We start from the raw sequence: 27,562 nt of genomic DNA, 5'->3' as shown, positions 1-27,562 counted from the left end.
ATTTTTGTCAGGACTTTGACTTCTGTAATCAAGTTACTTATTTCGCCCGTTCAAGATGAGGAAATCTCTCCTGATTTCAGACATTTAACAGCTGAAAACTGTTAAAGGCCGGTCAGCAGTGGGGACAACTTCAGCCTATCATTTCAGTTTCCTGAACGATTTCAAAGAGCGCATCAAACAAAGATTAGCTATCAGGGAACTTTCGTTGTTGTTTTTGTGTTTGTTTTTTTTTCTGCAAAGCTGCACTAGTTATAGCATAAGAAAATGCCCAAAATGGATTACATTGAAGCAGAAACGTTAATCTCTCGGTATTTTTCAGGAGACATCATTACCTTTTTAAAACATCCCAAATCACTTTGTCTTGTCCACATTGCAAAAGGAGGTACATTTCTCAAACATGTAAACTGGCCCAGGGAGTGGGGGGGGGGGGAAGCGTGAAGACTAGGATTCATCCTGATTTAGCTACATAACCCCATCCTGATTTAGCTACATAACTCCAATTCTCAGGCTCTGAACAGTATAATTCAAGTAAAACCCTCTCACCTTGAAACCGTTAGATTTTACATCATAATGCCTCTGTAAGGTTAACTGTTTCAAACTTTAAAAGACATTTGAAACATCTTTTAACGAAGTGCTCTGTGCTACAGAGCTAGATAAACAAGCATCAATAGCAATTTCCCCCAGGGAGGGAGATAAATAATTTTTACCACCTTTATAATGCACAGAAAAAAGTATTTATTATTATTTAGTATTCACTAGATAGAACTTTCACCCTTGAGAATTCTAATGCTAGCTCTCTACAGGGGTTAGGGAGGCCTGAGCGAGACAGAAGTCAGCTGTTTGACAGTGAAACCCTGCAGAGTAAGAGGTAGGACAAGTAGTATTACCTTATAGAAGTTAAGGGTTTAAATACTGAAAAACACTCCAGAAAACAGAAGCCCAGGTCCCAGAATCAAGTCACATCCTTGTGTGGTTCTGAATACCAACCTCATTTTCTCTTCACTGGAAAAGCTCATACACTGAGACTCCAGCTGAAAATAATTAATTTTTTCCAGTCCTATATTCTAATTCCTTACTCAAGATAAAAATTACTGGTCAAAGTGAGAAAGAAACAGAGACGTGTGCCCCTGTGGCCCACACCTCGGACAAGGAAGAAGGCCAGCAAGGCAATTTGAACTTGGGTCCCTCAAAGGCGACCCAAGGAAAATAGCTCAGCCTGTGCGACCTCTGATCACAGAGGAATCTTTTTTTGGGGGCGGTGGTGGAAAACAAATGTAAAAAGGTCTCGATGTCATTTTGATTCAGAATATATAATTTGAAAATGTTTAATGGGATCATAATGTGTCCTGCCAACATCTACCTAGTGCTTTCTGCTCCAACATCCTTCTAGATAGGACACAGATGCTGCACTGACTCTGAGAAGTCTATTTACTGAATTAGTAATTACCACATCCTACAGCACCTGAGTTTTCCTTGGAGGTCTCCCAACCAAGTACTGACCATACCCCGCATTGCTTAGCTAGTGAAATCTGACATGTTCTTGGCCAGCAGCGTAGCAGCATTGGCTGCGTGTCTAGAAATATTCAACCTGCAAAGAAACCAGAGCCAGAAAAGATTTCTAAATAATTTGGCAATTCCACTTCACCCGTTACTGGTTCTTTCTCGTGTTCCTATTACGCAAAGAGAAACTACACCCAACTGGTTCGGTTATTTCTGTGTGGCAGCTGCACGGGCAGGGGAGAAAATTCAGCCTGCTGAACACAGAGCACTGCTGAAAATCTCAGCTGTTAATACATACAGGTCTGCAGAGGCTCCCGTATCAAATATCCTATTTTCAAGCTGCTCTCTGTAGAAAACAAGAGTACTTAACCGGCAGAAAACAAAAAATATGCAAAAGAAATAAAATTATAATAAAACAGAAGAAAGCCCCCACCCCTGAGGAGCAGCTCAGCAGTGAATGAAAGGGATCGCAAGCTGTTTTACATGCTTTTGTTGTCTTCCTTCACTCTGTTGTCATTGGTTGTTTCGTTGTTTGCAAGGCTGAAACAGAGGGGAAAAAGCTGCATGTCAAGTATTGAAATTTGCCTTTGAAGGTCCCTTTTTCAGATGGAAAAAGGAGCTTCAGACAGCGCTTCGGAACCCCACTTCGACCTTCAAAGTTTGACTAATCCTTTGTCGGAGTGGCATTTGCCACTTAAGGCATAAAGCCCTTTTAACACTCAGATCAGGAGCCTGTTTTCATACCTCCTCTTAAAAGCATATCCACAGCAGACTTTCATTCATCGTAAAAAGTGTGGGAAGGGGTTGTTTTGTTTGTGCTTTTATTTGCCTGCTAGCAGGCTAGGAATCCAGCTCAGTGTTCTGGTGAAAGACACAAAACTTGTGAAGCAGCAGCAAACGCGCCTGTGCTTCTCCAGGACCCAGAGAGCAGTTTGGGTCACAGAATCCATGCACTGGTATGAAGGCAACCAAGTCTATTTGCAGTCACTGCCCACTAAAGACTTGTCATTAGACAATTTGGGTGCTAAAATCCTAGCCGGCACATGAGCAGTTCTGCTACAAAATCTAAAACTGTGACATTTCTAGTGTCTCACCAACCCATCAAACCACGGAATCCACGCATTCACACATAATACAAATAAGAACGTGAGTGATCTTATTTGCAAGGCTCCTCATGCTAGAGGTAGGTGAATAACTTATATGTCACAAAGGGAGAACTTCAACAGTCAAAAGCACTGATTATTGAGGTAAAAAGCAAGGCAATCACGTACCTTTTTGGCATTTTAAGCACGTCATGGTCAGAAAAAGCACACCCTGTTCCTACCCTACCAAACTGAAATTATGCAAAAAGTGAGGAAGATTTCGAAAAGTCAAGAACAAAAGCAAGGAAGATGTGGTGGATCCCAAAGGATTTCCTTCAGGTCAGGAGTCAAGATGGGAGTTCAGATTTCACAGGAAATTTTTAGTCTGAAACAGACCATTACCGTATTTTTGGATGAAAACAACTAACCTGAACCTTCACCCACAGCTGAAACCAAACCTGGACTCAATCTCTGATGAAGTTTAAAGTTAAGAAATAGGCGGGCTCAAATCCATTCACTCTTCAGTATGGAAAGATGGAAAGACAAACTGAGCACCACCGTACCTACCATTAGGAAGAGCCGTTTGTTCTCTGTCTGTCTGCCCCACTGCAGCTCTGGGCTGCATTACACTTTTCTGCCATCTTCACCTGCAGGCACCCCTCCATTTAAGGGCTGGTGAAATGCGTAACTAAGCATCTCTCAAATAAAAATGCTAAAGCTGAGAGAAATCCATACCTTTTCGGAGAAGATCCATACAAAATCAGTCTGTGCAGTCCTAAAACGGACGGTGTAACAAGTATGCCCTCTTCCTAAGATACCAACTTGGAAGCTGCAATCAGGAAACGCTTTACAGAGTGGACAAGGCCTGTGGTTACAGGTGGCAGCCTTAATGAGCAATAGACTTAATCAGTCTGCACTGGTAACACCACTAGCTATTGGAGAATAAGTTTTTCTTCTCCCCACAGCCTTTGAAGTATAACTTCTTTCTAAGATGAAATTATTTTGCATTCAGTTCAACTCAGTAGGATCTATACCACCGCCTAATGACTTCGGTGTTCACAAAACTAACAACTTTCAAAAGCTAAAGCAGTAACTGAGGGATTCTGTGTCATCCCCCGTCCCCCCTTCCTAAAGGAACAAACTGACTGCTGATCTTTCACACCTACTTGGGAATAGAGGGAAGAAAAGGACCAGGACATCCTGGTGGCTACAAGCAAGAGAAGTACAAGAATGATGTAAGTATTTGTCCAACACCCCAATGAGCCATTCAAAATTCACCTACTACAAACAAACAATTCAATAATGAACAGCAATTTCGAATTTCCCATCTCCCTGCACAGAATATGGGAACTAAGATTATTAGAGTTACAGAAAAAGATTTTGAGAAATCTCTTGCGCTGTCAGATGGGCAGCTGTGGGAACCTACTCTGTGATTTCTAAAATTCTTACAGTCTTGCCCTAATTCATAGGTCTTATCAACCCTTTACCAAGTTTGCTTTTCCCTGGGTCTCCTCAAACACCACCAATCTAAAAAGAAGAAAGCCCTAGCATTCCGGATATATGCATGGATCTAATTTGTTAGTTCTATTTTAATAAGGGTTAGGATTTGTAGGTACTTCCAAAGAATTAGAGATGTTTTGAGATACTGAGCACCAAGGAATTTTACTCCGAATACGTAACTAAACTACAGAGAAAATACTTGGTGAATCTTCAACAGATATTTAATGGCAAGTCAACGGTACTTAGTATTTCTAAGTTCTAAGTTTCTAAGATTTCTAACGGAATCTTAGTATTTCTATCTCATGTTGCGATCCAGCACTGCACAAGGACTGCTGCTGTTACTGACCTAGCAGCTGACGGACGCCCTTCAATAAGGATGACACACAAAAAATAAGCCTTCTTAGAGCACACAGCAAGGCAAGATCAAAGCATACATTTTTCAACAAATCAGTTACAAGACCCTTTGTAATACATCAGAGACAGATAAATTATGTATAGATAGATCTGGTGAAGCCTATTTTGTGAAGTCTTAACTCTAGGACAGAATTATACCCATCTTAATTAAATTCTTACGAAATAAACTGAAGTTTTCAAGGCATCCTTTAAAAGGGTTTCCAAAAGTAGTTCTGTAACAACCAAATAAATGTTATTAGTGACCCTAAGTTAAGGCTTGCTCCATATTTTCTCTGTCTTATTTTTCATATTATGAAAAAATTAAGCTGTCATTTAAAAGGAGGAGTTCTACATACCTAAAAATAGCAGCCTAACACCCCATTAAAATTATTACAAGAACAAGTAACATTTGATACTCTGACAGTGGTTTTCCAAACTACAACTCAGAAATGCCACTGTAGTGTCTGATGTTTCTGAATGGCTGCTCTGTGATTCTGCTTTGTGGCTAATTGGTCTTAGCTGTCCTATTGATGCTGTTTGCTTACTTGTGGTTATAAACTCAGAAGACCGAGACACAGAGAGCAAGTGTTTATATGTAAGACTATAAACTTCAGAGCCTAACAAGAACAAGTATGGCCAAGAGGATCAGTTCTCCTTAGTCTGTATTCTTTCTATGACAACAGTGAAGTCAGAAGCATTGCAGGATTCAAAAATCAGCTTCCAAAGTCCTCCCCTAGCTCAAACCTTTTCATTAGAGGTCCTAAAGATCATCCTTTAATTGATGACTACAGTCACCTGAAGCCTACGCAGCAGTGCTGCAATTCATTAGCTCTAAATCCCACTGATTTACTGATGTAAAGTCCCACTGAGCTTCATGACAAGTTCTCAGGGCACCTCTTAAGAAAAACGCCTAACGCCCTTTCGTCCATTTATTTTCTGTGCTCCCTCTTCCACTCCTTCAGAAGGGACAAACTCATCAGAAGATGGGTTGAAAAGATATTTGTGTGGGTACAGGCATGTGGATATATATGCATCTATATAATTGTACCTTAAACACACACAGTCCTGGGCTGCTCTTTCAAAGGATGTGCCTTCTTGTTTACCTGTCCATTATGGACACGTATGAACACTTTCAAACCAGGCTGGTAGGTATGTCTATAGCTACACACATGTAAAGCAGAACATAACAAATATATATTCAAGAGCAGTAATACTGCAGTAAGAAGTTATACGTCATATTGCAATAAGATAATGCAATGATAACTTCTTTTAGTGACACACAGGCCTGCCAGCACATGCCAATTTAAATGTGACTGCGTACAGATACGTGGACACCTTTTAGGACACGCAAATAGTAAAAACTAAAATGAAAAGCATCTGTGCTTACAGCATCCCTTCACTTTCTTTTCCCCTTTTTGACATGGAAAATCTAGTTAAATGACACTGAAACGCTGTCACCTTTGTGTTTCTAAAGCACACAGTGAGGTCTGGAAGCAAGACGACGAAACCCACAGAAGTTTTAGCAGCAAAATTACTCTGGCAGGAATAAATTAAGTCAAGAGGGAAAAAAAAAAAAAGAAAGCTAGATTTCTCTCTCACTCTTACCTTTCTAGTCTAAGAAAGCTCTGTCAGCAATTACTACCAATCCAAATTAATATTGCGCAAATATCACAGAAAAAAAGAAACACAAGATAAATGTAAGGGCAGAGATTCTCCAAAACATTCAAACAGGTTTGGTGCTCTGTTGTAACAGCTGTATCTAATCTAAGGCTTCATGGTAACTTTGGAAACCTCAGCCAAAAAGGCAGGACAATTTATTTTAGTTTAAGCCATCATGAATATGTTTAATGATCAATGAAATCTAATCTTCCAAGACTTCTTACATAGACAAGGATATTGTGAAGACATCCAGGTATAAAGGAGGCACAAATTCTATAAAATAGAGAACTTCATCCAACTGCAGGCCAGAAAGAGAGAATACTAAGGGAAGCTGAGCAAAAAAATCCTCATAACAGGTGGATCCTCACGCCACCTCTAAAAATGAGGATGTGCTCCACAATGAGCACTTAGCAGCAGGCAGAAAAAACCCTTAGTAGAAACATTTCACAGTTGTGGTAGTCATCTGGAGAAATTGTAATGAAACTTTACGCAAATGTAAAACAGGAGGCCTGACTTAGCACAGCCTACATGTTAAAATAGTACCACTTGCAGTAAACTGGCACTTGGTTTTAATTCCACAAAGCATGATACGGTCCCACAACATGCCATCCCTTTTAACAAAAACCTCACATTTCTCAGTTCTACGCAGACATACAGAAGAAGCAGATCAAAACAGGACTGCTTTGAACAACCCTGAAGAATGAAGCACCAAAAGGAAAGGGGACAGCTAAAGTGTTAGTGCTTGGCCTTGAACTTTAGTGACTTGGATTTGTTCCATGTTGAGTGGCATGGTTTGAAATGAATTAGTTAAGTTTTCAATTGCACAGGTGTTTATTTACCCACCTCATCAGAACCTGCACTGTTTGTCTCCTTCTACAGTGGAATAGCAAGTACTGCTGGTGTTGCATGCTGTGGCTTAAGCCTCGTAAGAGAGCTATATGTTGACCTTTATTTCAAATACTCCCGGTCTTTCATGTTTCAAAGAAGCTCCATTAACTAAGCGATAGGAATTGTCAGGCCTGGAATAGAAGGGATGCTGCAAAGCATCAAGAACTGTAACCAAGAACTGTTGGTGAGCAGTTGAGTGAAGTGTTAGAGCACGCAAGCTCTGTACATTACAAATATTTTCACTCCAGAGTAGATGGATGAAGCAAGAATTTAGAAGCAAATATTAGAAGTCCCAAAAGGATCAAGAAACAGTAGGACTGAGAAAGTACCTGAAGTATGGCAACCGTACTTAGTTGTTGTTTCAAGGACCTAAGCCAGTCTCCACTGAAACAGAGGGAAGCTCTCCGTACACCAGGTTCCCTCAAATCCTCTGCAGTGAGAGGTGCCATTGCCAGCTGACGCAGGATGTGGACCGGGGCACTGCTGGTCTGACTGAGCAAAGCCAGTCCAGAGGCTCCCAGCAGGACCCCACACAGGGAGTCGAGAGCCGCAGTAGGGTCTGAATTCTCCCTCCCCAGAACAAAACAATTTACAAGGTATCATTTAGCGTTACAGAGAATCACAACTGAAAATAATTCTATTTCCTTTCAGGGAGTGAATAAAATTCTCAAAGCAACTCATCAATTCCCAGACAGAGGAAAAGCCATCTTAACTTTGCATTTACAAACTGTGCATGATCTGAATGTGAAGAAATGACCACGAATTCTTTTGCCTGTAGCACAGTTAGTTTCCCCCATACAGACATAAATGATGCTCATCAATAGAAATGTGATATTTCTGAATATAAAAAAAAACATAAACTGCGCTTACTAGGTCTCCTCTGGTTCCCATTTAATTTCTTTTGTCTAATGTAAACTCACTGGGCTATGACTAACAGCTAACATATAATTTCTAATTGTATGGCATTATGTTATGTTAGTACAAAAACATTATCAGAGCCAAGACAGACAGAAGCATATAGTTCAGTCTTACTGGGAGCAGACAGGAATGGAAAAATACCATCAGCACCAAGTACATTTGTCAAGGAAGCAGATTAAAATTCAGCTCTAATGGGAAAAAAAAATCTCCCCACATTTCACTTTCCTACTTTTTAAATGATAGAACTGTTATATAAACAAACCAAAATATGTTCACCTTTACAAGGGCTTATGGAAAAATGCACTGGATGATGTAGGACATTACTATTTTATTCTTTGCAAGATGATCTGTATATTTCTACAGAAATGGCCTAAAGCTTTACAGAGATATAAAGCCTGTAGCTAGGTGATTAGCTATAGAATCCAACCTTGTTGCAGAATTATGTTCAGATTTACACTTGAAAGAATTATGAGCCAGAGCCTTGCAAAAAAAAAAAAAAAAAAGTCTGATTTACACCCTGTAGAGATTTCCCTCCCTAGGGAATAAACCAAAGGAACATAAATCAAGAGTAAGGCCACATAGAAGTGTACTCCTGAGCCTGCAGACAGTCTGTAACAACAGCTGCAAGAACTGCGAACCACCTACATCCTCTCAATGCGTTAATCATGAGGTTCAAAGATTGACAAGTTAAGTGGCAAATGTGATGGACAGCATTAGTTTGGGGTATTTGCACCTGACTGTACGCAATGTTCCTCTGAAAGGGCTCCGGCTGGGCAGCTGGCAGGCAGCTCGTCCCCGCAGCCCGTGTGCTGCAGACCAGGCGGATCCCTCTGAGTTCCGTGGGATGATACCGCACGCGTCCCGCTCCGGTAGCGCAGGGAGGGAGGGATGGAGAGAATGAGACCTACCAGCAGCCAGGACCCTGCAGGCAGGCAAAGACGGCGACAAAGCAAAGAGGAACTGGGACAAAGGCACAGTGGTCCTCAGAGGTAAATCATTTTCCTACGTACTTAGGCAGGAGTGCAATGACTTTGTTGTCATCCAGAATATCAGCAAATTGCTGAAATCGGAGCAAACCTGAAACAGAAGATCTATCCACATGAGAGGGGAAAGAGGGAGGTTTTTAATGTCATCCTTGTTATATTACGTTTTAACCCCAATTCGTATTTGTTAATCTGATTTTTTCCTGTTACAAAGACTCTTATTTACCTCTGTCCACAGCAAAGGGCTGGAATTAGGTGATCAAGGTCCCTTCCAACCCAACCCATTCTATTATTGTCTTAGTTTGCAGTCTAATAAAACACAGCTTCTGTAGCTCAAAATCTCTTTATGAAGAGGTCACTTTAAGGAAGAGGCAGTGCCAAATCCACCTGAAGGCTCTGGCAAACTTGTGGACCTGTTCAAGCAACATGCCTAACAGCTGAAATAGTTGAGTATTTAAGGAGCAACACCCAGATAAACTCTCCAAGCTACCCCTCCATTTCCAATCATAGGATGGTGATAGGATGGTGTGGGTTGGAAGGGACCTTAAAGATCATCTAGTTCCAGCCCTTTGCCGTGAGCAGGGACATCTTCAACCCGACCAGGTTACACAAAGCCCCGTACAACCTGGCCTTCAACACCTCCAGGGATGGAGCATCCACAGCTTCTCTGGGAAGCCTGTTGCAGTGCCTCACCACCCTCCAAGTAGATTAAAGAATTTCTTCCTTATATCTAAATCTACCCTCTTTTAAAGCCATTACTCCTTGTCCAATAATCCCCTTCAATCTGTCAAAGGTTCTAAAATGGAACCTAGGCTTTCCTAGATTTAAAAAGAAATGGAAACATCAAAAAGTAATGTAATATATTATCAAAAACATAGAAACTGCTATACTGCCATTTACTTCAGATTAAAATTAATGAGAGCTCTCACTGATTGATCGAAAGAAAGCTCAGTCTATTCAGCCTGTAACCCACTTAATCATCTTCTAGAAACACAAGAGCCAGGAAAGCACTGGAAGGAGTGCAGGCAGGGTGTCAGGAATACTGGGTTCGCTTCCAGCTCTCGGGAGAGCCCACTGTAGTGTTTGTAGTTCGCAACATGACCACAAGTCATGCGTACAATTCCCTTCTCACATAGTGCATCAGTCCCATTTACTAAGATTGCAAACTCTTTAGGACAACATCTGTATCTTGCTACGTACTTGTTCAGTGGTTAATATCAGAAAGCTCTCATCTCAGCTGGGGAATTCTGGCATTAGCAGAGTACGAACAGCGGTCTCGTGCTCTCCCTCTACGCAGGCGGAACATCATCCAAAAACCGAACCTATATAATTCTACTTTATGAAAAGAGATCATGGCTTTCCATGATTTTTCAGCCAGGACCCCCAGCATTCAATCCGAACTAAAAGAACATAAATCCTAAGATTCCATTCAACTGGCCTTTAATGTCCTTGTCACCCGGCATGCACCTGGCAATGCCCAGTCAGAATCTTGCAGGGCATTATAACCTTGATACTATTGACCAGCATTGCTCTGATTTAAATTTCAAACAGCCTGCAATTTTGATTCCTCTTTCTCCCAGCTCTGAAAGCAAACATTATGGATTTTATAGGGAAGGCGGCCCTAGCCACACATTTGATTTGCACAAACTTTGCAGAAGTGAAAAGGCAGTCAATACAAACAGAATTAATTTTAATTAACCTTAATATTCTGATGAAAATGGTGGGGAGTTTTCATGAACAAATGAGTAGAGCCACATACAAAAAAATATCTGCTTTGTTAATTACACATGCACATATCCAATAATACAGTCATGGTTAATTACAGTACTTGTTTGTGAACTTACATGATTACGATCACACAGGCACCCCTGCAGTCGATAAGCACATGTCCTTTTTTTTGGTTAGGCAGAGTAGAAAGCCAGCACTGAGATGTTGATTAGCAGCACTGTCAAAGATCTTCAGTTCTCCATCTAATCATCAGGTCTCTGGTGCCTATTGGGGACAGGAACAAACATTACTATTCCCCAGCCTGGAAACTCCCCTGGAAGAATTGCTCCTGAACCATAAACAGGCTCAACCGCAGCCTCTTGTCAAGAAGTCCAAGCAGTCCAACTCATTCATACGAAATCAGGAGCAACTACTCAAAACTGTGGTTACACTGATGTAAAACCAGTGAAAACTGGCAATCAAGAAACCAGCCTGTGAAATTACTGCGTGTAAATAGAACACAAATATCATCGAGTGGAGATCCCTATTACCCAATTTAAAACTATTTAGGCAAATTTGCTGAAGATCTTGCCCACAATTTCCTACCGCATGTGATCTAAGAGGAGAACAAGATGACACTACAGAAGAGAGCATCAAAACAGGGCAATTTCCCTGTTTGTTGCTGCAAAAATTTCAAGCCAAACCAGACATCCAAACACAAGCAGATCAGAGGCTCCTCACTCTTTAAAGAACCAATGCCAAGTCATTCCAGCCAACTGCTTTCAAATGTGCCTCCAGGCCCATGAGAAACACCTTTCCATGCTGCTTCTATGGCTTACCTGTGCCCAGGTGAGAGAATCTAAAAAGTAACCTACCACAGAAAGGCTGAAGGAGCCCAGCACTTGGAAGAAGAAAGCTCTCTTGCAATTGCTTTTGGAAATGCACAAGGCCTGATCTGAAAACTCACTATGAAAAATCCGTGTGTTGTCCAAAGTACTGACTAGGGCTGGGATTTGTTTGCTTCCCAGAAGCAGAATAAAGAAAAAGAAGGAAAAATGCTTTCCTAGCTGTCTCCAGCACTCCTATCTTCCTTATAAGCACAGTGAGCATGTGTTGCACCAAACGGGCATGCAAGACAAAACCAGATATTTAATGTTTGTTCAAGTTAGAAGAAAAATATTGCCGTACCAATAGATTCAAAAATAATAGAGTTTTACCCTGAGAAACATGAGATTTGGGACTCCTTCTCTTTGCCTTCTCTTTTTTAATCTTCCAGGGTGCTTTAGAGTTACATTCCTACATTTGAGAGCCTGCGGGCTAGGAATTTATTTAAGATACAGCTAAGAATCTCATTAATAACATGAATACAGAAACTGGGGTTTAAAGAAAATATACAGGTAACGCAAAATTTAAAGTCATGACAAGTGGCAACAGCGCATACAATATCAATATCTGGGTAATGGACCCAGAATGATTACTGGTTAATGAGCCGAGGCACGCAACAATAATGGAAAAAAAAAAAAAGAAGAAGAAATGTTTCTTTTATAACATGGCTGCTAGGAATTATAGCAAGCTACTACTCGGAGTCACATCCTGTTTACTTAGTGATTAAAATTAGGCCAAATCCCACTATATCACAAGCAGTATTTTTTAAGGGAGCATATGCTTGCTGGCATACCTTGATTTGCTACTGTATAAGCAAGCAGAAAGGGGCCCAAACAGACCATTCCTGCAAGTAAGGCAAACATGATGTGTCTTAATTTTGTACAATTAGCTACTCTGTACCTGTTTGGTAAGATAACTATGAATAATGCTATTGATATTTACGGCTTCATCATCTCCAATAACTAGGAGATGAGTTAGGCTGTTAAAAATCTATCAACTGGGCAAGTTGTGTAACAAGTATTTATAACAAACGTGTTATCAATTGCATTTGGAAAAGCTTCAAAACAAGCGTGTGCTGAGCAGAGACATAACACCCCCACACGCACACCTTCTTGCGATATCCTGCTCACGTTAGGAACATACCTGACATATTTCAAGAACATTTTCATCAGACCTGTACAAACATTGCTGCCCCCTGCCCTCCTCCTTAAAATTATCAGCTAATCTTGGAAAGTGTAGGAAATCACACTACCAAAATTCAGGTTTCGTGTATAATAACTACAAGATGCATATAATTGTGCCTTAAATCATCTCCGCAAAACACAGCTACAAGTAGTCTGACTTTTCTGCAAAAACTTGCAGAAGTCCACAGGCATATATTATGTATACAAATACGGAAAGAACGTTCCAGTCCTCGCAGCGATATTTCCCTTTATTTTACACCAAAAATAAGGCAAATGTTAATAAATGCATTATGAAAATAAACATCCACCTTGCAGAACCTTCTTAATGGAGGCTGTCTCCTTTTAAACCGATTGAGAGCTTTACAGTAAAAGAAAAAAGCACAGGGGGACATACACCAGTGAAAGTTTGGAGTTTAATGAACAAAGCCACTTATTCCCTCTCAAAGGCAGAGGGAGAGGGAGATGAAAGCTCTTGTTTCATTTTATGTGCAAAGCAGAACAGACATCTCCCATAGACATGCTAATGAAACATTGATTTGCTTGGGTGACGTTTGTTACCACAGGGCTCTCCACCTTGGACTTCCAGGAGAAACGATTCACAATTAATTAACTCCTTTCACAGATTATCTGAAATCTAACCTCTGCTCAACCCCACTTCATGATAATGTTCATTTTGTTAGCAATATGCAGATCAATGAACATACATATATGCAGACACGCACATACACACAAAGATGTATTCCCCATTTTTATACGCATGCAAATGTATAACGCATTACATATCATACAATGCATCATGTAATCTATACTTACATTACAGATATTATAAAATACACATTTTCAAATATTTATTTCTATTTGTAGCCATGTGATTCCACTGCTGTAAGCACCACACCAAGGTTCCTGCCATCAGCTCGCATGGGAGAACTCCTCAAACTCCCAGCGCTGCAGGATGAGCCCTGGCTCCCTCACCCAGCTCCTCCTTACCTCGGGCAGATACAAACCTACCTCACAGGAGTCCACAGGAACTGCTCCCCGCTGCCCTAACCAACATTTAATGCATTTTCTCAGGCACAGAAAGGAAACAGGCACTCTTATTCTAATTTAAAAAAAAAAAAAAAAAAAACAGTTTTTCTTCAAGGGGAATGAAGATGTAAAATAAATATAAAATTTAAAATATAAGTAATACTTCCCGCCCTTCTGAAAAACTGCCTAATTGTCTTTTCAATTGTAAATACACATAAACCAAATTGCCTGGCTGTATTGACCCTGTATGACAGATGTATGCGAAGCACCACACCTCCCACATCGTAGGTTTTATCCCACTCGCCCTATGCCCACGAAAGCCTCGTTCCAATATTGCAGCCCCCTTGACTCAAGGGGCTTCGATTCCCCTAAGCTGAATTCCACCACCCAGAGGTTTTTCCCCCAGCTGTGGAAACCCTTCTGTGAAGTTGAAGGGACCAAGGGACCAAGCAGAGCAGGAGGCCAGCTTCGTGACTCGCTGTTTGACATTTAAGGTGTCAAAGGAAGCAGGTAAGAACAAATGCTACGTTCTCACCAGCATCTGCCACAAAAGTTAGCCAAAGATTATCTTCCCTTAATAAAAGTCGTGTGGAAATTTAAGGAAAAAATTATGTAGATTTAAATGTTTACTTAAGTAATTTAAACTGGTCTTACAGCGACTTTATAATTTTCCTTCTAGAAAGCACACCAGGCTTACGAATGTGACAAATAATTCCAATGAATAATTTAATAATAAGAAGAACAAAAAATGTTTTAAAGTAAAATACAGAGAAGATCAAAGGCCTGTGAAGCAGTAACACTGCAAATAAAGTTCAATCTATGATTCTTTAAAGATTTTAACTTGGAAAATTGAAACAAATCTCCAACTGTACGCACACGCTCCCCCACTCCTTCCTGCCCGAACACCATTAACGTGAATTTCAAGCAGGGCTCACCTTCACCGCAGCTATTATTGACACGGGGTGGGTGATCAATACAGAACAGACTGGAAGCTCATTTTTAGAAATTGATAAAAGTTCAAAACCCAGAGGGGTTAGATGATTTACAGCACAGGTTAACGCTATGCGCTCTACTTTTCTCAAAAATGCAAGGGTTTTCCAGATGCTTCCACCTATTCCGCTATTTTATTAATGCCTTTACATTTGAATACGATTTTAGTTTCTTAGAATTCATGGTTAGGTTAGAAATTAATTTCACTGCAAGTTATCATCTATCAAGGAAGCAATGTCTTAGCACAAGATAACCTTCTTTGTACTCCAGGTGCAGAAATCCCAAAGCTGGGCCTTACTGGGATGAGGCCTGCACCGGGACTCACGGCGGTCCTGGCCCCCCTCCACAGAGACACTACCAAGTGGTGAGAGGGGACAGCGGCCACCAGCCTTCCCGTCTCAGGTCCCATTTCGAGGGGTTCTGGAGTTGACGCTGTGACAAGAGGACGGGACAGATCCCTGGACGCGTTCGCTAACCACGATGAAACCTTCAGCTTTGGGCAGCGCTGCCAGCCCCGTGCAGCCCGGTGGAATTAAAGGCCCCGAGAAAAGCAAAATGGAGAAAGCTCCAGCGAAGGAGCACAGAGCAAGGACAGGAACAGCCCTACCCACAAGCAAACAAACTCGGACGTGCCTCTCCCTTTCCAATTCCCTACAACTTACGCACCCTCAGCTCCTTTCTTCAAGGCATCTCTCCTCTGCTTAAGCATCAGCAGAAAGTTAAACACTGCTTTCCTTCCCAGGTCATCACCAACAACCGGCCTCACTAATGAAGTGCTCTAGCTAAAATAATAAAAGGGCCAGTATAGAGTTCCTGTGAGTGCTGGCTCAGTCCAAACCCTAATATTGATGTTATTATATAAAGTACCACAGAGTATGTAGGGCAACCCCACGTCTGTCACAGCAATTTCTTACTGTGTGCTTTTAATTAGTTCATTGACACCCTTGGACTTGATAACTGCCTGAATTTTCCTGTCAACACTTTGGTCTTTGGTTTTCTTCATTAAATCACAGTTTCAAACAACTTTTTTTTTCTTCACACTCCCCTCCCCCCCCCAACTTTTTTTTTGGCTTCTAATTCTCTGAATGCCCCACACTGTTTTAAATTACATGCTCATTTTGGAATATGCAGACTATTTATCTAGGAGGCAAATTTCAGAGCCATCTGAAATTAATTTCCAAACCCCAAAGTTCCTGGGTACCAGCTTCCCATCCAGCCCTGGAATTTCCTGATGCTGCTGCGTGGTTCAGGTTTCTCCGCACCTCCAGAGCGCGGCCCCGCCAGCTGCGATGCGCGCTCCCTCCTGCTTCTGGTACTTTCTAACTGACCCTTTCAACGGGGAAGAAAATATCCCCCTTAATTAATTCTTGGATATTATAATAAAGTAGGCTGTATGATTCTTAAAATTGACCCACGTCTTGGCACACAGAAGAGTTTCAAACAGCTGCAGGGTGCACAGCACATATAGCAGCATAAAACTCAGCACAGAAAGCTGCTATAACTTGTGACACCAGTCATATTAACAGATGTTAGCTGCCATGTATGCACATCAACATAATTTCTAGAAGTATTGATTATCCCAGGTGACTTCACGTGGAATCTGGACACCCACAGCATCTCTAGACTTATGGCAATAGGCAAAATTTTAGAAGTTTCAAACATTCCAAATACAATCAAAACCTGCTGCCGTGGAAAATCTTGAATTTTAGATTGCATATCTGTACAGAGTCCAATCTGATTGGAGAAATCTGAAATTCCCTGTTGTTTTGTTAAATATATCAAAATAAGTGTCAAGTGTAAGAAAGGTTACGGCTTGTTTCAATGGTCAAATCTTTTTCTGGTAAAATTATTTTTCTCTAAGTTACTTGTTCATGTTAAATCAATTGTGACATGAAGTTTAGCATGTTTTTCATTTCAAGATAGACATTCTTCCAACAAGCCATAATTGGTATTTTGAATGTTTAATAAAATGGTCTCCCTCAAAAGCTTGTAAGACTTTTGGAAATATTTCTGCCTATAATTAGCTGGAATGCTAAATGTTATTTTGGAAGTGAGGAGAGGGAATACAATGATTTTGCAATATCAGGCCAATATTTAAATTTTAATTTTCTGCAACTGAAAACAATTTTCATGTTTGTAATCAGACAGAGAAGTTTTCCTATGAACCTAATCACTGCATCATCACTATTTCCTGTGAGAAAATGACTAATCTGCTCCTGAAGTTACTTCAGTTCTTTAAAAATAAAGTAAAAAAAAAAAAAAAAAATACTCTGTCGCTCCTGAACAAGGGGCTTTTATACATCTAAGACTTTAGTATCTCTTACATAAAAACTCCCAGGAGACATCTGATCATAGACGACAGCTGCAATCAATCATGCTGCAAATAAGATATTTATCAGTAATCTCACGCTAGCTGTTTGATCCACACCTGCCAATGGAAAGCTAACGGCTTCATTTCCCTTCCGGTGCCCAGCCCCACACACGCCTTGCTGCCCCAAATCGTGCTGTGTCTAGAAAAGCTGGCAGCCTGAGGTGAACAGCAGCTACCTGGAAACTCCCAGTCTCAGGCTCCTCCGGGAAAGGAGTGGCAACACGGTCATTAGGGACGAGAGCAGCAGCACAGAGGAGAGCAAGCTCAACTATATGTTTCAAAAGAGAGAGGGTTAAAGGAAACACCTATTGCTGGTATTTCCCCAAAGACACATTATTTAGTTGAGTTATACTACTATATACTATTTTTTTTAATAAAAAAGTCTGAAGCGGTGACATTCAGACTATGCTCCCTGTCATCTCAGCTCTGTAAGGATTTCTGTCTGTGAATGTTTCCCCGTATAAGAGGAAGAGTTCGAACCCAAAGACATCACACTGGCAAAAGCTGTTGAAGGGTCTAGTCAGGACGCTGATAAGTTTGCAGCTGATGTAACAGACAGGTATTCCAGCTCAGAATTCAGTCCGTGCTCTCTGCAAGTCTTCTACAGGACATAAAACTGATTTACTTTCATGGCAGTATTTTAAATGAAGATTAATTTGACATTTTCAGAAATCAAATTCAAAACCTTGGGTGTGGATTTTTATGAACCCAAAAAGAAACATGCTCAGGGCAGACCAGTTTAAAATAATGGCACTGAAACCAAAGGCAGCTCCACAAACAGCGTGTGTAAAGCGCAACTCCCGTGGTTCATAATTTCAAGACCAAGTCCCTCGGACTGCTGAGCGCAGTAACGTTGCAAGACTCACGGCAGCTCTGCTTTGCCACCAGCACGCTGAAAACAACGATGCTGAAAGAAGTACTGGAAGGAGAGATGCATTTCATTCTCTCTTAACTTGTTCCCATCACACTTACTCAAAGTGAAATTTTGCCTCCCCAGCTGCATACTCAGTTGCTGTAGAAGCTCAGGCACGTACAGGCTGGCTCCTTCACGATGACCTGTTTGTGGTGAACACCGCCTGCCATTTGAAGGATCCACCACTGACACCTGACAAAGGCTTCCTAGCCAAAAGATGGGACGGGACAACAGTGCTGACAGATGAAAGAACCTAGAGCAAGCTCGCGCTGCTTTGGTGCAAAACTTAGAGGCCAGGCAGACTTGCATGAATTGGCAAAACAGCAGCAGGCCTGTATGGTTAGGCATCTAAATCCTACCCTAAAATATCCTGATGAAAAAAGAAGGAAAGTTAACTTGAAATAAACCAACATTTTGGTAGCCATCTCCCAAGTACTTTGAACAGCTGAAGGTCCTAAATACAGCCCTGCCCTTTCGGAAGGACTGAAAAGCCACAATTTTAAGAAAAATACGCCGTACCTAATAACTGCACATTAAAAGGGGAAAAAATCCGTGCATCCACCTTCATCTTCAGGTGAACAAAAACATGATTTAGATTTCCATGTGTTTTATTTCTTCCAGGTATTTCCGCAGAGGTGTTTTTTTTTTTTTTTTCCAGGGAGGGGAGAATTCCTAAAACATTACTTTTAACATTTAGTTTCTTTCCATTACCATTTTCATAAACATCGGTTAGAAGCAGGGAAGAGCAAAGGATCTTCAAAAGTTTCTAAAGCCTTTAAGTGCTTACAGTAAAGCCTACCGCAATGGAGAAAAAATACGGCCAACTTCCAGGGGTTTTGGTATCAATGATTGCTTCTTTCCCTGACACAGGGCTGACCCTAGACGGTCCCGAACAGATCCTGAAAAGGCAAAAGTCCCACCGCATTAAGCGAAGGATATGCAGCCCATTTAACGAAACATTTAACACCTCAAATGCCTCATTTTTTTCAAGAAAATTAGGTACATTATAGCACACTGCCAGTAGGTTCTTAAGTCCGTGCCTCTTGGTGTGTGCAGCTGGACCATACAGCACCCACAGCCCGATGCAGAAACAAGCACTCGGCCATGTGCACACGCAGTCGATGTATATGTACAATCAATGAAAAAAATCTGCTTTACATCCAGCTCATGTACAAGTCTGATCAGATATCTTTGCAGCACATACCAGCTCATGCACACCACTGGTTAAAATACCCTCACTGCTTCTGGATCAGAACTGGCTTCCAGCCAGCCAGTGCAAAGCACAGCTTGGGAAGTTCAAATCTTTCTCTATTTGTTCAATTAGAGATACCCTACAGCAATTATTATCTCCTAAAGAAAAAGGTAAACCTGCCCTGCAGTTTTTTCCTCCCCCTATTACTACTTGAAAAGAGAAAGATTCAGCTGAGGGAAAATAACAAAACTGAGGGCACCTGTACTCAAGCAGCCACCCCTGCATAAACACGCTGCGAAAAACGCAGAGCTGACATTACAACGTAACAACTGATTCACGGGACTCCATGTTTCGAGGCTGCATTTCAGATTTCAACAGAAACTAGATGTTAAACTCAGATTAATGAAGATGACTGCTCCTTTCCCCTGCAACAAAATCTCTATGCAGCTAGTTAGAAAGACAAAAACTCTTCCAAAAACTTCAACGCCCACCACAAAGCCTGCGGAACAGGCAAACACCTGCAGGGGCAGCCAAAGTCCATCACTAGTTGACTCCCTGACCTGAGCGTGCAGGAGGAACACCAGGACATCAGCAGATGCTCGCCTGCTGCTGGCGCCTGTGGGACTGGGGCTCTGCAGCACTCAGCCAGGGCGCGGGCAGCAGCCGTCCTGGCGCTGGTGCGGATGGACAGACGGACATCAGACAGCCACTGCCGCTCCCAGAGCGGGGATGGAGGGGCAAGGAACTCACTCTTAACACAATTAGGTTCTAGCCTAGATAAAAGGGGAGAGTCACAGATCTCAGCTGTGTGTCTCTGGAGCAGCAGGCACTGGCAGCAAGGCAGAGTGAAGGGTTCGGTATCCGGCCCTCTGTGGCACATGCTCTGCTCCTAGCAGTGTAAGGAACTTGCATCGCTCCCTTAGCGTATCACAAGAACATCTTGAAAAAAATGCCTAATAAATTTCTGATCACAAATCCTAGCACTGAGATAGAGCTACAAGACAGTAGAAATTAAGAAGCTGCTGAAAGTGTCGCTGGTTGGTTGTGGCAGAGCCCACGATCAAATCGGGATAAACTGAGTCTCTGTCTAGCATCCACCTCTTGCTATGACAAAAAATACATGTCCAAAGTGTTTTCTGAAAAGAGGTCAGTGAATCAAGCTCGTAAATGGGGACGGCCACAAGATGCATACTTTGTTCTTAGCACTACAGAGGAAACCACTAGTGTGAAAATACCATTGTGATGGAACACCATCATGCAGCTGGCATCACCGCAAGGACATTTCAATCGTTACAGCAAAAATCAGGTTGTTCAAAGCTTTCTCCAGTCTTTGCTTCTCTTTGTCTGCATGCTCTCCTTGCCTGGACTTAGAAAAGAAGGCACTTTACATCTCAAATTCTCTTTTCTTTCTTTTTCTCTTTCACTTTCTTCCAAGCCACCTCCCCCAAAGCAGCACTTACCACAGTGACAAATGAAGCAATAATAAGGTTAGTCATTTAACTCCTTGCATCCTACTTAAAAATCACCCTAATTACTGTGTAATGGGTCCACAGAGGCAGAAGAGTCTGGGTGAAATCTACCCGGAGGGCACCGGTATAGTTCATCTGTCCATTCTCTAATAGCACTCTAAAGTTCACCCTTATAAACATGTCACCTAGTCTATAATTAAGTGACTGGTCATTAGGTAACATATGTGGTACCTGTGGGTCACATATCAGTCAGCGCGTGATGGATCTTTACCCAATAGCCAGGCAGAAGCAGCTCTATGGCTCTGTCACCCAGCACCACTCCCCATGCACAGCACACTCCGTTGTTGGCTTAGGTGCGGGGCTTTGTTTTGTTTTAAGTAATAAGCTCTGATTGGGAAGGGTGAGGAACCGAGGGGAGGAGGGAGTGGAGGGAATATCGGCTTGTCACAGTTCAGTCTTCATCCTAGCAGCACGAATAAAAGCTGAGTTTATTCCTTCACATTCCTGCAAGCATAGTGGTGTCTAAAGCACGCTTCATAGTTCACTGACAGCTGAATTCTCCCCTCATACTCAGCATAAGGGGAGACTGCTAATTACTGTACTTGTATCAACTTCAGTGACCTCTCTCTTGCTCATAAAAGCAAGTTATGCTTTTTAACCCTTTCAGCTTCCACAGATGTGCATAGCCATGATGGATAGAGGAGAAAGTGAAAAAGGCTAATTTTCTGATGCCTAAGAAACTGGAAGAACCTAAAGATGCACCTAGACAAACCACAAAGCCGTGCTGATCAGGCCATTCAATGCGTACACGCGTACGAAGAAATACAACTATGTTTCAACTCCCTTCCCTCATTCATCTGCGCCAAGAGATAAAGGGCTTGATCAGAAGAGATACCAGGACATGAGCAGGACATTCAGCTCAAGCTCAGACTGCACACAACGTATGGTTTCCAGCAGGTTGTTACCCCTACAAGACAGAAAAGGACAGGTCACATGAAGACTTGAAGTTCAGGCTAGAGTCCTATAAACCCCGAGGCTCTCTTATAAACTTTTCAGTTTTCCAGTTTAGTTCTCTGAACTTGCAGGAGGAAGAATTTCCTTGAGGAAGGCCCACGTGGCTGGTGCCCCATAGATAAAAATTTGTTTCAACAGATTTTTTCTGGGTACAAGAGGACTGTAATTCTGCAAGAGCCATGCAGACACCATTTTTAAGGAATTCACTTTTGACTTCTACATTCTTGGATGCAATAACGCAATGAAGAACTGGACCACACAGATTTCCAGATGGTAAATGCGATTTGAGCTGAGCTTTTCTTGGTAAGTAAATTATAAAGGAAAAAGAAAAAGCAAGGAATCTCATGCCCACAATGTTTATAATTGCTAGTTATCTCCAAGGAAAGTGCCCAAAGCTATGATATTATGGCCAAGAAAACAAGACAAGACCTTGGAATCAGCTTTCTGACCCCAACTGCTGAAATGTGCCCAAACTACCATACAGGTAAACCTCCCACAACATCTCTGCTGCTAACTCACTTCTCTGTTTGATGTTCGCAGTAATCACTTGGGCCGCCCACAGGTTTGGTAACGCGGGAAATGGAAGATTTGGCAATAGCATTGAACTGACCTGTTAAATTCCAAGAACAAAATTCCAAGACCAAGAAGAGGCATATCCCCCATCAAGAATGAATTTAATCTGTTGTATTTAGAGATGTTAGCAGATATAACCGTGCCAAAAAGATCATTATTTGCAAAGCAAAAGAATGCATTTTGACTTGATTCGCATTGAAAAGACAGCAGAGATGCACAAATTTTGCCCCAAAGAGAATTTGATTGCTTGCATGAAACATGGATAAAGTCCACAAGTAATGAAAGGATAGAGAAGTGCATTCTTTCATACACTTCACAGAGAAAAAGCCTTCCTCCTCTAGCCAAGATAAAAATTTATATACTGAGACATGCAATCTCTACAGGGATATCCACCACTCGTGTTCTTACTGGACTTCAGTAACTTTCTCATGACAACCAATTCCATCAGTCTCTGCTTTCTTCATACCAACAAAATACTACACAACTTTCGTACTTTCACGTATTTTGTGCATTTTACCAAGAAGGATTATCAGGTTCTCTAACTGAAGATAAGAGGAGCCAGAGATTGTAGCTTCGAACAATATCTACAAATGTGATTTGTAATTTCAAAGTAGAGCTTGTGAAATATATGGTTTAAAGTTGCTGCCTAAGAAGGCTTGCATTGAAATTGCTTCTTCCCAGCCTGGTGCTCTATATTATGTCAATATCATACTTTGAAATACTGTTTGCACACAGCAAAGAAACCTCTTACATTTTGAGCTATCCAGTAAAGAATTCAAACCTCCTTATTTGGGGGTCTTTTACTCTACAAGGTAGCTCTGGGTGTAGTATCAATCACACTATGATGGATAGACATCCCATACCAGGGTCATTCGTACCTCCACTGCTTATTGAACTGCAACACCTCATCCTCATTGAATACTGACGGCTGATCTATATGATTCAGGTCCAATCAAAGCAGTGATTTTTCAGTGTTAAGGACTCTTCCAGTTGACATGCTTGCACTGAAATCAGAGGATCAGAACAGAGAACAGGAAAACAGCCCTCAAAGAGGATTAGTCAACTGTTTCTGTGTATTCGCACAACTCTGCACCACAAATGTTGCAGTGACCCCTTGCTAAGGAAAAAAAAGCCCGTAGTGCAGCCTCCATGTTATTTACTCAAGAACACGCAACTTTATTTGCACACCCAGTGGAAACATATCATCAGGACAATTCTGCTTCAAGAGTTTGACTGGAAATTTGCAGGTGCAGGAGTACAACAACCTAAACTTACCTTTTGGCATGGCCAAATCTAGGTCATGTTTGAAGAGGACATACGAATGCAGAGCAGTTGAGATGATGGGTGAACGGTGACTGAGTAGCAAAGTTGTTTGACAGAGAAAGAACAGGCCCAGCAGACTCCTTCACTGTTCAAGTGGAGGCTGCATTAAGAAGGATTGCTCAATAATCCTTAGAGATAGGAGCCTCCTTGAGAGAAGAGATAAATTTGGAGAGGAGATTTTTAGTAATTCTTCTTCTGTATAACTCAGTAGGTGCGTGATAGGTAACTGAAGGATTAAACTAATTTCAAGAAATCTTGTATCTAAACAGAAGTGGAGCCAATTCCAGAGAAAAATACATGGATTTGAGATAATTTGCCTTCAGATTTATCCCTAGTTAGATGCATCTATAATAGTGTCTTTTCAAAGTCAATAAGAGAAACCATTATTCAAACTGCAATTATTTCCTGTGCCAGTAAGGCAGTCTAATTGCCTTTTTTTTTTTTCCCTCTCAATCTCTACTATATTCAATGCAGCACATGCTCTTTCCACGTGCCAATTGCCAAATTGCCATGCCCTGAGAAATACCCTAGCTGAATGCACGGGAATGCTGACCCTAAATATCTGTTTAAGCTTGAGCTTGATTTCCTTACATAGCTGGCAAAGCAGTGTGGTAAGATCTGAGATTCTGGCTGACCAGTGAGAACTGGCTTTTGAACTACAACACTTTCCTTGTGGTTGCAGCTGTTCACACTAGTCCACTGAAATGAAAAGAAAAAAAAAATACGAGAGACTGACATAAGGAAAAGCAAATGAAGGAAAATGTTGCCCTCATTTAGTGAACATGGGCAGAAGGACATTGTGACCTTGCCTGGAGCTGGACATACAGGGACCGGTTCTTTACCGCTTGCATCCTATGTTACTGCTGCCCTGCAAAGGGAATGCGAATCATTACTCTACGCAAGTTTAGGTGACCACACATAGACAAGGCAAAATATAATACAGCCCTTAGAAATGAGACTTCTGCAACTCATTCCTCATTTAACAGTAGCACACTAGGTGGTCTAGAGCCATAAATGAAAGGCGTAGCTTGTACTCTCATACACAGTAATTGCAGGCTCCAGCCAGTCAACAGTAAAATATTTGTACTTTTAGTTGAACAACACTTCTAAAATATAATACATTTGGTTTCTATGTTCATTAATGTTTAAACTTACTTTGTTTAAAATTATTTTGCCTGTTTTGCTTCCATTTATTGGGTCTCAAAATCAAACGCCATGCTGCAGAAAGGGAAAACTTCATCATTCCCACTTCACAGAACTGAAAAAAGCCTATACAGGTCCACAGGGTTGTGAATCCATCTTTTCATATGTATGACATCCTCACTGAACACTTACAAGATTGCATCCATGTGACGAACTGCCAAATCCTTTGAGAACCCATAGACTTCCAGTCTTTCTCAAAAAGGACTTGAGTTTCATAATAGAAACCTAATATAAAAGCGTGCAGACCACATTTCTGCTTTTTATTTTAAATGTGTACATTTGACACATTAAAGCGCATCTTGATAGGATTTTTTTCCCCAGTTTTCAGTGGTACAAATCACAGAACCAATCTGAGGGCAGGTGTTTGTTTTGTTTTTATTATTCTGCCGAGCACAGCATTCTCTGCAACCTTCAGTGGAGAGGAACAAGGGAAGTACAGCATCAACTTCCAAGAAAATATCAAAAGCTAATAACCACCCTTCTGAATTTTAATCCACAGCCAACCCAAGAATAGCTCACTTCATGCACTCTTAGCACTTTCCATGAGTAAAATGGAAGTACTTAATCGCACTATCATCTTAAAGGGGGAACATACTAATATGTTAACACGATTCCTAAATATTCCACTTTACCCCTTAAGGTGGTAGTAAAAACCTGATTTTTTTTTTCAGGAATTAAGGATTAAAAAACAAAATATTTCTCTTGAAAATGCACAATTTTAATCATTTAAGAAGTTTCCCTTTTAACTTGGCCAAGAGATTCAAATCACTCACAAAAGAATACTCTAGAACAGACCCTTGCTATAGCCATTTGTACACACGTGCAGGCTTTAGGATCTGGGTAGTGGGGATGGGAAGCTACATTTGCTGCTCAGGATGGGTGCAGCTGGGCATTCCCTGCTCAGCCCCAGGAAGCCAGACGCAGCTGGGCACAGACACCCGCACCCACCTTGTCAGCATCAGGCACCTTACCCTACTGCAGTGCCACAGCTGAGGGACTGCGCCCCTTCCAACACCGCACCCATGCAAAGCGAACAGGTTGGCTTACAAACACCTGTAGCACTTCTGCACTCAGCCTGCTGAAAAGCAGTTTTCTAGTCTCTCTTTTCAGTCCTCTTGCTGCATTAAGTCTGCCACTGGTGAAGAAGGTGAGTATATTTATGCAGCAGAAATTGCCAAATTAAAAGGATCACTAAAACGCTTCTAGACGTTTAGAAGTCCGTTAACACAGAATCAACCCACAATTACTTATTTTTGACAGTAAAGGCTAACACTTTTAAACAATGTTGCTACTTTCACAACTTTCAAAGGAGCTGTAGGCTCTACACACCTGACTTAAGGTACATTACAGACAGCTACCCTTCCAAGGTATTGCTACTTTCTTATTCTTTGGATAAGCTTATTAGAATAGGTTGAAAATTTGATTAGCATTAGTCTCACTGAGATAAAAGTTTTGCTACCTTTACTGCAGCTTTGATTTTCTATACCATTGATTCGTGATATATTACTCTCATCTTTCACAGGCAAAGATGCCGAAAAACACCCAGAGTGCAGCTCGGCACAGGTTACACAGCCATTACCCATCCAGACTAATTTATTTCTTCTGCAAAGAAACTTAAGAACATGGTCCTAAGAAAAATATGCATGGAGAAGAAATATGGTATCGCTATCCAAGTAGTTAGGACTACTGTGCAATAGCATTCATAGCCAAGAAAATATGAGCACACCGTCCTTCATAGAAACAGATTGTTCTCAGAGAGACAACACAATAGTACGGATGGATTGAAATAATGCATAAGCTAGCAAGATCCAAGCAGTGTGCACATCATATAAATCTCAAGTTGTGGGATTATTATTCTATGAATAAAAGTAGATACACACAGATAATCCAGAAGAAAAAAAAAATCTACATTTGAGTTTAGTTCTAAATGGATTTCTATGCTAGCTGTACAAGATCTCTAGTGACCCCAAGCAATGAGAACAGTCTCCTCAAAAAGACAAATTGCATCAGTCTAGCAAGTAACACCAGCCTGATGAATTAACTTTTTCTTCACTAAGAGATTCTATGTAAATGTGAGTAATCCCTGCACAAATGAGAGAAAAAGGGCAACCTTTCCAACAGCCAGGATGCATAATTATACTCATATTAAAACAGTGCAAATAGAACTATTTCACATATGAAATATGCATAAAGTTAGGTCAGAGAAGTATAATTATTAGTGATCTCTTTAAGGCCTTGAGAATACTCCAAATCCACCATAAAGGTGGAACAGACAACTGAGAGCAAGGCCCGCAGAGGGACCCTCAGTGACCTCTCCAGTGCGCAGACGCAGTCTGCAGCCCCTACAGCCAACATAAACTCCCCATTGTGAGGCCAGGAGACCCCTTTCCTATTACTATGAAAGCCTTTAAGGAAAGCCAACAGACGAAAAAATTCCCACACAACTACCTATCAACAAATGTTGTCAAAGGTTGTGGAGAAACATCGCTTTTTTGCTTATGAGATGCTCAGAATTTAATAGACGGAGACCTGAAGGAACCACACAATTCATTTTACATTAGCTTCACCTAATTTCAGTTGCTGTTGCAAGCCCACCAAGTATTTCCAGAAAAGTCTATGAAGGCAGGATATAATTCACCAGGCTAAGAGAAGCGGAAGAACTGTCACAAGGCCAGCAGATCACCATAACCTTGCACAGCTTGCTTTCCTCAAGTCTAAGAGGAGACAGAGAGAGCAGCTATGGCCCTGACACCCCTCAGTGTGAGCAGGCGCTGTTTTAAATCTGTAGA

General features: G+C 41.3%; 2 long non-coding RNA genes across 3 annotated transcripts in view; one reads left to right on the top strand and one right to left on the bottom strand.

Moving 5' to 3' along the window:
- Positions 1–27,562, bottom strand: part of LOC106043483 (uncharacterized) — a 162,221-nt gene that overhangs the window by 95,805 nt on the left and 38,854 nt on the right. For both annotated transcript variants that reach the window (XR_010825210.1, XR_010825211.1), the window contains exon 3: positions 10,768–10,915. This is a non-coding gene — a long non-coding RNA (uncharacterized lncRNA). The remainder of the gene's footprint in view (positions 1–10,767; positions 10,916–27,562) is intronic.
- Positions 785–7,805, top strand: LOC125180189 (uncharacterized). Its single transcript, XR_007158550.2, has 3 exons — positions 785–868; positions 3,717–3,817; positions 7,674–7,805. It is a non-coding gene; the product is annotated as an uncharacterized lncRNA (long non-coding RNA).

Source organism: Anser cygnoides, chromosome 16 (assembly GCF_040182565.1).
Source record: "Anser cygnoides isolate HZ-2024a breed goose chromosome 16, Taihu_goose_T2T_genome, whole genome shotgun sequence".
NCBI lineage: Eukaryota > Metazoa > Chordata > Aves > Anseriformes > Anatidae > Anser > Anser cygnoides.
This window is presented reverse-complemented; position numbering and strand designations above follow the sequence as displayed.